The sequence below is a fragment of the Phoxinus phoxinus genome (genome assembly GCF_949152265.1).
Source record: "Phoxinus phoxinus genome assembly, chromosome: 7".
In the NCBI taxonomy this organism is placed as follows: Eukaryota; Metazoa; Chordata; class Actinopteri; order Cypriniformes; family Leuciscidae; genus Phoxinus; species Phoxinus phoxinus.
The window spans coordinates 10445415-10455820 of NC_136882.1; the positions used below are offsets into that span (position 1 = coordinate 10445415).

Below are 10406 nucleotides of genomic sequence, written 5' to 3' on the forward strand. Positions count from 1 at the left end.
TAACAATAAAAGTATCATGCACTTTCCCAGCTAGAATTTTTTTGTTCTAAAACTGTTCTGAGAACATTATCTTGAAATGTTATAATAATGTTTTCAGCGGGTAGTTTTATTTTAGTTCCCAGAATGTTCTTGTAAAAGGTAGGAAAACATTCTCTAAAAACATTCTAAAAATGTTTAATGATAACATTGTTGGAACATTATTCCCTAATGTTCTTACAACATTTTTAGCGGGTAGTTTTATTTTAGTTCCCAGAATGTTCTTGTAAAAGGTAGGAAAACATTCTTTAAAAACATTCTAAAAATGTTTAATGATAACATTGTTGGAACATTATTCCCTAATGTTCTTATAACATTTTTAGCGGGTAGTTTTATTTTAGTTCCCAGAATGTTCTTGTAAAAGGTAGGAAAACATTCTTTAAAAACATTCTAAAAATGTTTAATGATAACATTGTTGGAACATTATTCTCTAATGTTCTTATAACATTTTTAGCGGGTAGTTTTATTTTAGTTCCCAGAATGTTCTTGTAAAAGGTAGGAAAACATTCTTTAAAAACATTCTAAAAATGTTTAATGATAACATTGTTGGAACATTATTCCCTAATGTTCTTATAACATTTTCATTAAGTTCCCAGAATGTTCTCCTAAAAGGTGGGATAACATTCTCTAAAAACATTCTAAAAATGTTTAATGATAACATTGTTGGAACATTATTCCCTAATGTTCTTATAACATTTTCATTGAGTAGTTTTATTAAAGTTCCCAGAATGTTCTCCTAAAAGGTAGGATAACATTCTCTAAGAACACTCTAAAAATGTTTTGTGATGACCTTCTATAAAGGTTTAATCGTAACATTTTTAGAACATTATCCCTTTACATTCTCATAAAGTTTTTAGCAGGAAGTTCTATTTTTATTCTTAGAATGTTCTTCTAAAAGTTAGGATAACATTCTCTAAAAATACTCCTAAAAATACTACTTAACATTCTTATAAAGTTTTTAGTGGGAAGTTTTATTTTTGTTCCCAAAATGTTCTCTTAAACATAAAAAATGCTTAGCAATAACATTGTTAAAACATACAATTTTATTAATCTTAAAAATAAAACACAAAAATCTAACAGGTTTATGAATGGCATCCACATAAATGATTAGAAGTTCTGCGTACAGTAGATGCCCAACATTACATGAAGAACTCAGTAAAGTCCAATGTCCAATCACACGTCTTGACTGCTGTTTGCTTAGAGCGCTCATCATCAGTCTTTGCTGGTTCTTGCAGAAAAATAATAGAGTCATCTGCATTAATAGGTGTTCTACTGTTCTTCTCTTCTTGTTTTTCAGCTGCTCTCCCAGTTAGCAGAATTGAGCTCCTTTCTCTGTGTGCATGGTAGAGTGTTTCCTCATAGCCTATAAAAGAAGATCATGCAACAGTGTAAACAGAAAGAATACAAATACATATTACATATTAAGAACACAAGCAATATTGACTTTGAAAACTTTCAAAATTAGCCAGCCTAATTATTAATCAGAAATTATGTAAAGATTAATTTATTTAAAAGTATAAATATAATACCTTATATCTATTTTGTATATATGTTTATTTAAAACATATATTTAATCCATTATATAGGCTACATGTTAATAACACAACTAGAGGCTAAATTATGTGAACAAACTACAAACTTGGCTTGGGAAGTGTGGACCTTGAACTCAGGTCGCCTTGAGCACAGCTGCAGCATGTCACAGCACTGCCCACGATGCTTTTGCTCTGACGTAACAGCTCATTTTCATCAGATATACTGTCTATGGATTGTTACATTTCTTGCAGATTTCTGCTTGTTTTAAATCAGATACAGATAAAGTAGCACTGCATTTGAATGCATTGGCGATAGAACAATTTCTAGTGTGATTTAATCATACCTGTGTATCGTCTCTTTACTATTAGCTAAGCTGTAAGTTTTAGTTACTTCAAAAGCATGAAGAAATGCTATAACTTCTGTTTCTACGCAGTTTCTTATTTAGAAATCACAGGACAGTGTTGACACTAACTTTATGTGCTCCAGTAGGTTTCTGTGTGCGCACAATCTGCACGTTAAATGTGAGCAACTGTCTGTGCATATGAAAGCATTGTTTATTGTGTGTGTGTCAGTGCGACACACACACACGGAATGGAGAGCACGGCGCGGAAAAGACCCGCTCATGAAAGCTGCGCGAGAATGAAACCTGATCTCCGAACACGGGGGGGCGGGATGACATATTTTCAGCCTTTTCCGCAACAGGAAGTCGTTAATTGCGTTATTTTTTTTAACGTGTTAAGCATCTCAAATTAACGCGTTCATTTCCCCAGCCCTACCATATAACTTAATCAACTTAAATAACTAGCTTCCGGCAGACAGCCATATGCAAGTCAAATTACGCCCAAAGAGTAACTCTTGTCAATGTACGACGTAGCATAAGCTTTGACGGCTCTCGCGGTTCAAACTAACAGGGCTAGGCAATAAATTCAAGCTCCTCCCACATTTCTCTTTATATGATTCTCTTTAATGATAATTTTTCTAAAAATCTCAGTGGAAAGAAAGTCAGATATACATCTGGGATGGCACGAGGGAGAAAAAAGAGATCATTTATATTTTGGAGTGCATTGTGCCTTTAAAATTGACTACGGTATTATAAACTGCAGTGGATACTTACTAGTGATGGACTTGTTTCTTGTTGGTGCCTGTTCTGCTCCGTAAACATTGTTCCAATGCTTGATCTTAAGAAAATGTAAAAAGTGTGTTAATGTGTGTTAACAGACTATTGATATGGGTCACAGGACCATTTTTTATGTGTTCCTTTTTATATCTGGAGAACCCTTACTAACATTAAAGGAGAACTCCGGTCAATTTTAACATTGAGCTCAATTTTTAGTAAATTTGGAGTGCTGTCAATACAGAGAACAACGACAAAAATCGGTGTTGCCTACACTGTGTTATCCTCTTTTTAAAATTTACACCCTATTGACTTGAATGGGGCAAGTTTTAAACTTAACCAGTTCTTAGTCTTATCATCCTTGATGTGTCATACAAGTGCCCAGCCATGTTGAGTGATTCCTTAAGAGTGAACACGAGTGAATCTGACTGCAGTAGATGTGAAAGATATGAATAAAAATGATGTTTTATCAGCCAGCGCAAATACCTGTATTTAGTTCCTGTTTTCGGTTGAAGTCCAAAGTAGTCGATTGTCGAGTTCACGCGCATAGGTTTAGTTACTATGATCACGCGCGTGAACTCGACAATCGACTACTTTGGACTTCCACCGAAAACAGGAACTAAATACAGGTATTTGCGCTGGGTGATATAACATCATTTTTGTTCATATCTTTCACATCTACTGCAGTCAGATTCACTCGTGTTCACTCTTAAGGAATCACTCAACATGGCTGGGCACTTGTATGACACATCAAGGATGATAAGAGGATAAAAGCAGGTTTAAAACTTGCCCCATTCAAGTCAACAGGGTGCAAATTTTAAAAATAGGATAACACAGTGTAGGCAACACCGATTTTTGTCGTTGTTCTCTGTATTGACAGCACTCCAAATTTACAAAAAATTGAGCTCAATGTTAAAATTGACCGGAGTTCTCCTTTAACCATGGTTTTGCTACACTAACTAAATGGTAATAAATTATCCACCATAAAAACATGGTTTCTACACTTTTACTATAATAAAAACCATGGTTAATTTAGCAAAGGACCCTAGGAACATGTCCTAAAAAGAACAGCTCATCCAAAAAATAGAGTTCTCTCGTTATTTAAGGCTACTCCATGATGTTCCAAAACTGTATGAATTTATTTTGTATAACCTTAATTCACCTTTGGCTAAGCCCCGCCCCCCTTAGTTACTGTTGCCACCTCCGACAACTTCATCTGGGCTCTGGTCTGGTATCAACATGGCTTATGCTGTGACGGCTCTTCCTGCTGAAATTTTATCAAACTTTTATAAAGCAGCAAATAAAGTGTCCGATAGAAGTAGGCAAAAGGGGCTCAGTGGCTATATTCAAGACATACGGTGAAACGCAAGCAACAACAAGGCATCCAAATAGAGGCAAAAGCATAAACGGTCACAGTCAAAAAATGAGCCACAGCATATCCTAATCGAGACAGAGGCTGGGACTCACAATATCAGGAGAAACACTGTCATGCAGAGCTGGGTAGGTCTCTATTCACTTCTATAATCGTTATTATTTACAAAGCAAACGGACTACGCGAGTATAAAGTTGTATTTATTAGCAGCGTGTGCTAGCGTATATGGCAAGCCGTTTTAGCTTAAATTGTACCCAGCATTACTCGTCGTAATTGCATTTTTACTAGTAAGAATTCAATTGTAGAGCTCTCCAATTCAATTCTTACTAGTAGCAATTACAATCAGAGAGCTCTCTAATTCAATTCTTACTAGTAAAAATTACAATTAGAGAGCTCTACAATTCAATTCCTACTAATAATAATGTAATTGCAGAGCTCTGTAATTGAATTATAGAGCTCTGCAATTGCATACTTACTAGTAAGAATTCAATTAGAGAGCTCTACAATTCAATTCTTACTAGTAGCAATTACAATTAGAGAGTTCTACAATTCAATTATTACTTGTAAAAATTACAATTCAGAGCTCTACAATTCAATTATTACTGGTAATAATTGCATTAGAGAGCTCTTTAATTAAATTACAGAGCTCTGCAATTGCATTATTACTAGTAAGAATTTAATTAGAGAGCTCTCTAAATCAGTTTTTACTAGTAATAACTGCATTAGAGAGCTCTCTAATTGAATTGTTACTAGTAATAATGCAATTGCAGAGCTCTGTAATTTAATTAGATTGTAATTCTTACTAGTAAAAACTGAATTATAGAGCTCTACAATTCAATTCTTACTAGTAACAATTACAATTGGAGAGCTCTTTAATGCAATTATTACTAGTAAAAACTTGTATTCATTAGATGCAAAACAGATTGCACCCATTTCATATTTTTCAAAATAAAAGCCCTGTTAGGCGTGGTTAGATATAACAAATTGCATTCATATTAGGCTACTGTTATGACGACGACTGAGGGATAGGAGCCAACATCTTCAACCATGTTTTTAATTGAAAAACATATATTTCTGGTATATAACCTGTGTTCTTTCCATAGACCGTATAAAGGTTCTTTTAATGACTTAACTTCCTTCCATTTTGTTCTCTCGGATGTGTCATTGCTTGTGTTGCACGAGTGCCCACTACTGGCTGAAATGTAATGGCCTCAGCACTTAATCACTTGGAATTCGCTATGGAGATTTGTTATTTCGTTTTTTTCATTGTATTTGTTTTACGCACCATTCGATAGGCCTGTATAAATGGTTGAGCTGTTGGATAAAATAATGATAATAATAATAATAATTACACAAATGAAAACGTGTACACAATGAAATAACTGTTTAAAAAAGTTATCTTAGTAGTTTTTTTTAATGCTTCAATTTTACAAACATGGTAATCCCAGAATATAACAAATCATGTACAACCTTAGGTTGTTCATAATCCGTAACAAAATGATCCAAAGCTGGAGTTAAACGCAGTCATGCGCGGCCACTTTTGATGTTGTTTTTTTGTTTCAGGGCGCGCATTTATCCGGTGCCGCGCCCCTTTCATTAAACAGAGAACAAATGGAAGCGTTATCCGTGATTAAAGCAGTCAGAAGAAAGATTTAATCTATTAAAAGAAATTTTATTCGTGGGAACTGCACGCTTTATGATTTAAGGGTGATCGACTCGTTGCAGAGAATAAGCCATGATGATTTGGAGAAATACAGTGATCTCCTTGACAGCCTATTACGGACAGCCATCACCTCCTGACTGCTGCAACTCTTGTCGAACACGCGAAACTGCGCTTAAAACGCGATCAAATGCAGATAATGCAGCCTGCTGTGTTCCGTCGCCACCTTGTACTTCGTCCATTTTGATAATGTCTGTGCGCCCATTTTTCCCGCCTGCCTATTTATACCTGCCAGATGAATAAACATGAGGCACTATTATCATAATGAGATGGCACTGAATAGTGAGCTCTCTAATTCAACTGTTACTAGTAGGAATAGCTATTGTAGAGCTCTCTAACTGAATTGTTACTAGTAAGAATTTATTTCGAGAGCTCTCTAATTGTAATTATTACAATTTACAATTAGTAACAATTTAATTAAAGATCTCTGCAATTGAGTTGTTACTAGTAATAATTGAATTTAAAAGCTCTGCAATTGAGTGGTTACTAGTAAGAATTTAATTGGAGAGCTCTCTAATTGTAATTCTTACTAGTAACAATTGAAATAGAGAGCTCTCTAATTGAATTAAAGACCTCTGCAATTGAGTTGTTTCTAGTAAGAATGCAATTGCAGAGCTCTTGAATTCAATTCTTACTAGTATCAATTACAATTAAAGAGCTCTACAATTCAATTATTACTAGTAAGAATGCAATTGTAGAGGTCTTCAATTAAATTAGAGAGCTCTCTAATTGAATTGTTACTAGTAAGAATGCAATTGCAGAGCTCTTTAATTCAATTCTTACTAGTAACAATTACAATTAAAGAGCTCTACAATTCAATTATTACTAGTAACAATTACAATTAGAGAGCTCTCTAATTAAATTCTTACTAGTAAGAATGCAATTGCAGAGCTCTTTAATTCAATTACAGAGCTCTGCAATTATACATATCTTTAATTCGTTTTTTTACTAGTAAAAATTCAATTAGAGAGCTCTGTAATTGCATTCTTACTAGTAATAATTGAATTGTAGAGCTCTCTAATTGTAATTGTTACTAGTAATAATTGAATTGTAGAGCTCTTTAATTGTAATTGTTACTAGTAATAATTGAAATGTAGAGCTCTCTAATTGAATTGTTACTAGTAAGAATTGAATTGTAGAGCTCTGTAATTGGAATTCTTACTAGTAACAATTCAATTGTAGAGCTCCATAATTAAAAATGAATGGAAGTCAATGGAGACATATGACTCGTAAAAAATAATTTGTAGAGCTCTCTAATTGGAATTGTTACTAGTAATAATTGAATTAGAGAGCTCTCTAATTTTAATTGTTACTAGTAAGAATTTAATTGTAGAGCTCTCTAATTGTAATTTTTACTAGTAATAATTGAATTTGAGAGATCTCTAATTTTAATTGTTACTAGTAAGAATTGAATTGGAGAGCTCTACAATTGAATTCTTACTAGTAAAAATGCAATTACGACGAGTAATGCTGGGTACAATTTAAGCTAAAACGGCTTGCCATAAGCGTATCAACAATTAGCTGCTAGGGCAGAGAACCGAAATCATAATAACCTAAACCAGCATAAAACTGTCTAACTAGTATAACTTCACAGTAAGGTTAAAAGCTAAATGTATCTTAGAGCAAAAGTGAGCTTGTTGATCTTGAGGGGTTTCGCTGACTGAGGACGTCCACACAGTTTAATCCAAAGACGACACTTGTCAGTATTTAACTTCGGTTTTGGGAAGGGGAAAAAACGGACACCCCCTCCAACCTCTCTGGGAAACGCGTATCTGTGTTACAAATGCCCCAGGCACAAAGTTTAACCATATTTTTGATAAAACAACGACGTAATAGCCTGAAGAGACCAAAAATATGAGCCGCCTGCGTTGAAGTCAATGGAGCGCCGTGAAAAAGTGTCGGAGCCTCTGTGGGAGCTCGTTCTTGGCTGCGCTGTGATTGGCCAATCTACATTCTAGGGCGTGGCTTAGCCAAAGGCGAATTAAGATATCTTGAGAAATGCATTCACTTTTTTTTTTTTTTTTTTTTATAAAATGGGTTCCAATGTTGTTTTATTCCCAACATTCTTGTGTTTCAGAGAAGTAAGTCATACAGGTTTGAAAATAATTTCATTTTGAAAGGACATTTATGTTTGGGTCAGCTAGGCCCGTAAACTCATATCAAGAAGACAGGTAAAATACTGTCTGGAGGGTTTGGACCAGTGTGCCTTTGAGCATAGTTTATATGTTCTGCCTCTATTTCACGTGTATTTTACTATGACAATACTCACCAACTGAAGATCGTGTGGCTGGATAATATTTATTCCCAAAATTCCTGGATAATGAGGGAAACACAGACATACAGCAATATTATTAGCAATTTGTATTTACTTACTAAAAGAGACATTTGCAAAAGCGTGCAAAATTTTACTCACCAGCTCAAAACATATTATGATGACACATCATTTTGACGGATCAGTAACGTTAGGCTGATATCCCGCGATCAACAATATTCAAAAGCCTAACGTCTGCATGTGGTTCGAGTTCCTCTCTGTATAAAGACACAATGTTCTCAGTTCACTCATTGCAAAGCTCCTATGCTGAGTTTTATTTTATTTTTTTATCAAAAACTAAGTTAGCTGACAACACATAGCCTGAAACATTGACATAATATCGACATTGCTCTAATCGCATTTAACATTAGATTCTCAATTTAACACACTATATTTTGATAGCAGAATGTATTTTTATATAAAATAAAGTTATTTACCTTCCGCAGATTGCATTGCAATATGTCCGTTACACACGTTGTTAAAATTCGTTGTCCATTTACATCCCGCAACTCGCTCAAAATACAAATGTAACCGCACGATGCAAAATAATCCATGTTTTAAACAATGTAAAAGCCACAGAACCGAAGGAGGCCTACTGAAGATCCCGAGCAGCACACACACACACACACACACTCACTCGCTCGCTCACTCCAACAGACGAATATTCAAACTTGACCTGTAAAAGGCGCGCATAGCTGTCATTGGCCAGATTCCTGGATGACAGTCTGAATAACCAATCATGCTCAAAACAACTCGAAGAGACAGCCAATAATGTGGTAACATTGCAATTACAGGAAAAGATGACATGTTTTAAAAGAAAGAATATGAAAAAAATGTACACGTGTTATTTATTTAGTTGTATTTGTAAGCTGGCTGTTATATTTAATCAATTGGTTAAATGGTGTCTTCATTGCAGTGCATGATAAAAAAATTACAATAACATACAAATAACATATAAATAATAATAATAAATAACATAAATAATAGATACCATATATAACAACATATATTTACCACTGCTCTGCCAAACAGCAATTTAAAAGAGCAAACATATTATATATTAAACAGAGCAAACATTGCATATGTAGGCTATTCATATACAATTCGGTATACCTACCTACATGAAAAACTAATGGATTGGTCTCATGGTGACATTAGAGGGACATTCATGTGACCCATACTGATCCTTTTGCACTTTAACAAAATATTGACCTTTCCTTAGAAACACTCTTATGCCTAATAATGTCAACTTGCTTTTCACCCTGTGTGGCACTGTTACACAACCTGTTGGTTTAGGGTTAATCCTCTGTCCAACGCAACACTTTGCTAACATTGGCATAATTCTATACAAGTTGCAACATACACCCTGGGTTTCACAGGCAAGGTTTAAGCCTAGTCCAGACTAAAATGCACGTTTGAGCTGTTTTACCTGAAAGCAACTTGCACTGACATATATTAAAATGTGTCAGTGCCATTGTTTTGTCTCAAGATGCACACCAGTAATGTTTATTTTTTTCTTTCTAAGGCACATTTTTAAAAGCTAATTAAATGCACTAAGGCCTAATCCTGGCTTAATCTAAACTCTGTGAAACCGGGTCTGGGTTAGAAATTAAGGGTTAAGGTTAACCCTAACTCTAACCCTAACCCTTGTCTACAGACTTTTATTTAACAGCATAGATAGACTCCAAGGTGTTGACTGCAGTGGTTAGGCCTTTAGCGTTGATACATGATGAATAACTTCTCTCTGTGACAGTCTGTAATGTATTTTAGCAACGAGTGTTTGTATGGATTGTCCCTAATTAAGCTAGAGCTATTGGTGCATTCAAGTCATGTCATAAAGATCGTATTTACAAGTTGAACGCCAACACAATGATGAGAATATGAGTAGGAAGCTCAGGATTTTCTTTAACCCCGATCTTGAAGAGTTAGGGGTGTGTCAGAGAGAAACATTGTGGGATACCACTATACTTAGATATTCAGCAGTGACAATGAAGTAAGCTAATGCTTGCACAAAATATGATAGCATTATAATATAACAATATAATATGTGATGATAAAGTTTACAGTGGCTTCATTAATTTAAAACATAAAAAAAAATTGTAAAACCTCATGAATACAAACATGCTGTCTGACCAGAAAGCTAAATTTAACAATAATTGTGTAGTTTAATTACTAAATGTTACATTTAAAATGTTCTAGTTTTGTTAACAAGTCGCATTACAAGAACGTTTTATAAAAAACACTCATCATCTCAGGTCTCAGTGATATCCTCAAAACATTTTACAAACGTTGATTTGATAATGTTCCTCCTATGTTATTA

General features: G+C 34.5%; 1 long non-coding RNA gene across 1 annotated transcript; it reads right to left on the minus strand.

Moving 5' to 3' along the window:
• Positions 1–1135: 1135 nt before the first annotated feature.
• On the minus strand, positions 1136–8880 carry LOC307001696. Its single transcript, XR_013798298.1, has 5 exons — positions 8524–8880; positions 8189–8304; positions 8045–8088; positions 2684–2747; positions 1136–1399 (listed from the first exon to the last, which is right to left on the minus strand). It is a non-coding gene; the product is annotated as an uncharacterized lncRNA (long non-coding RNA).
• Positions 8881–10406: the final 1526 nt, after the last annotated feature.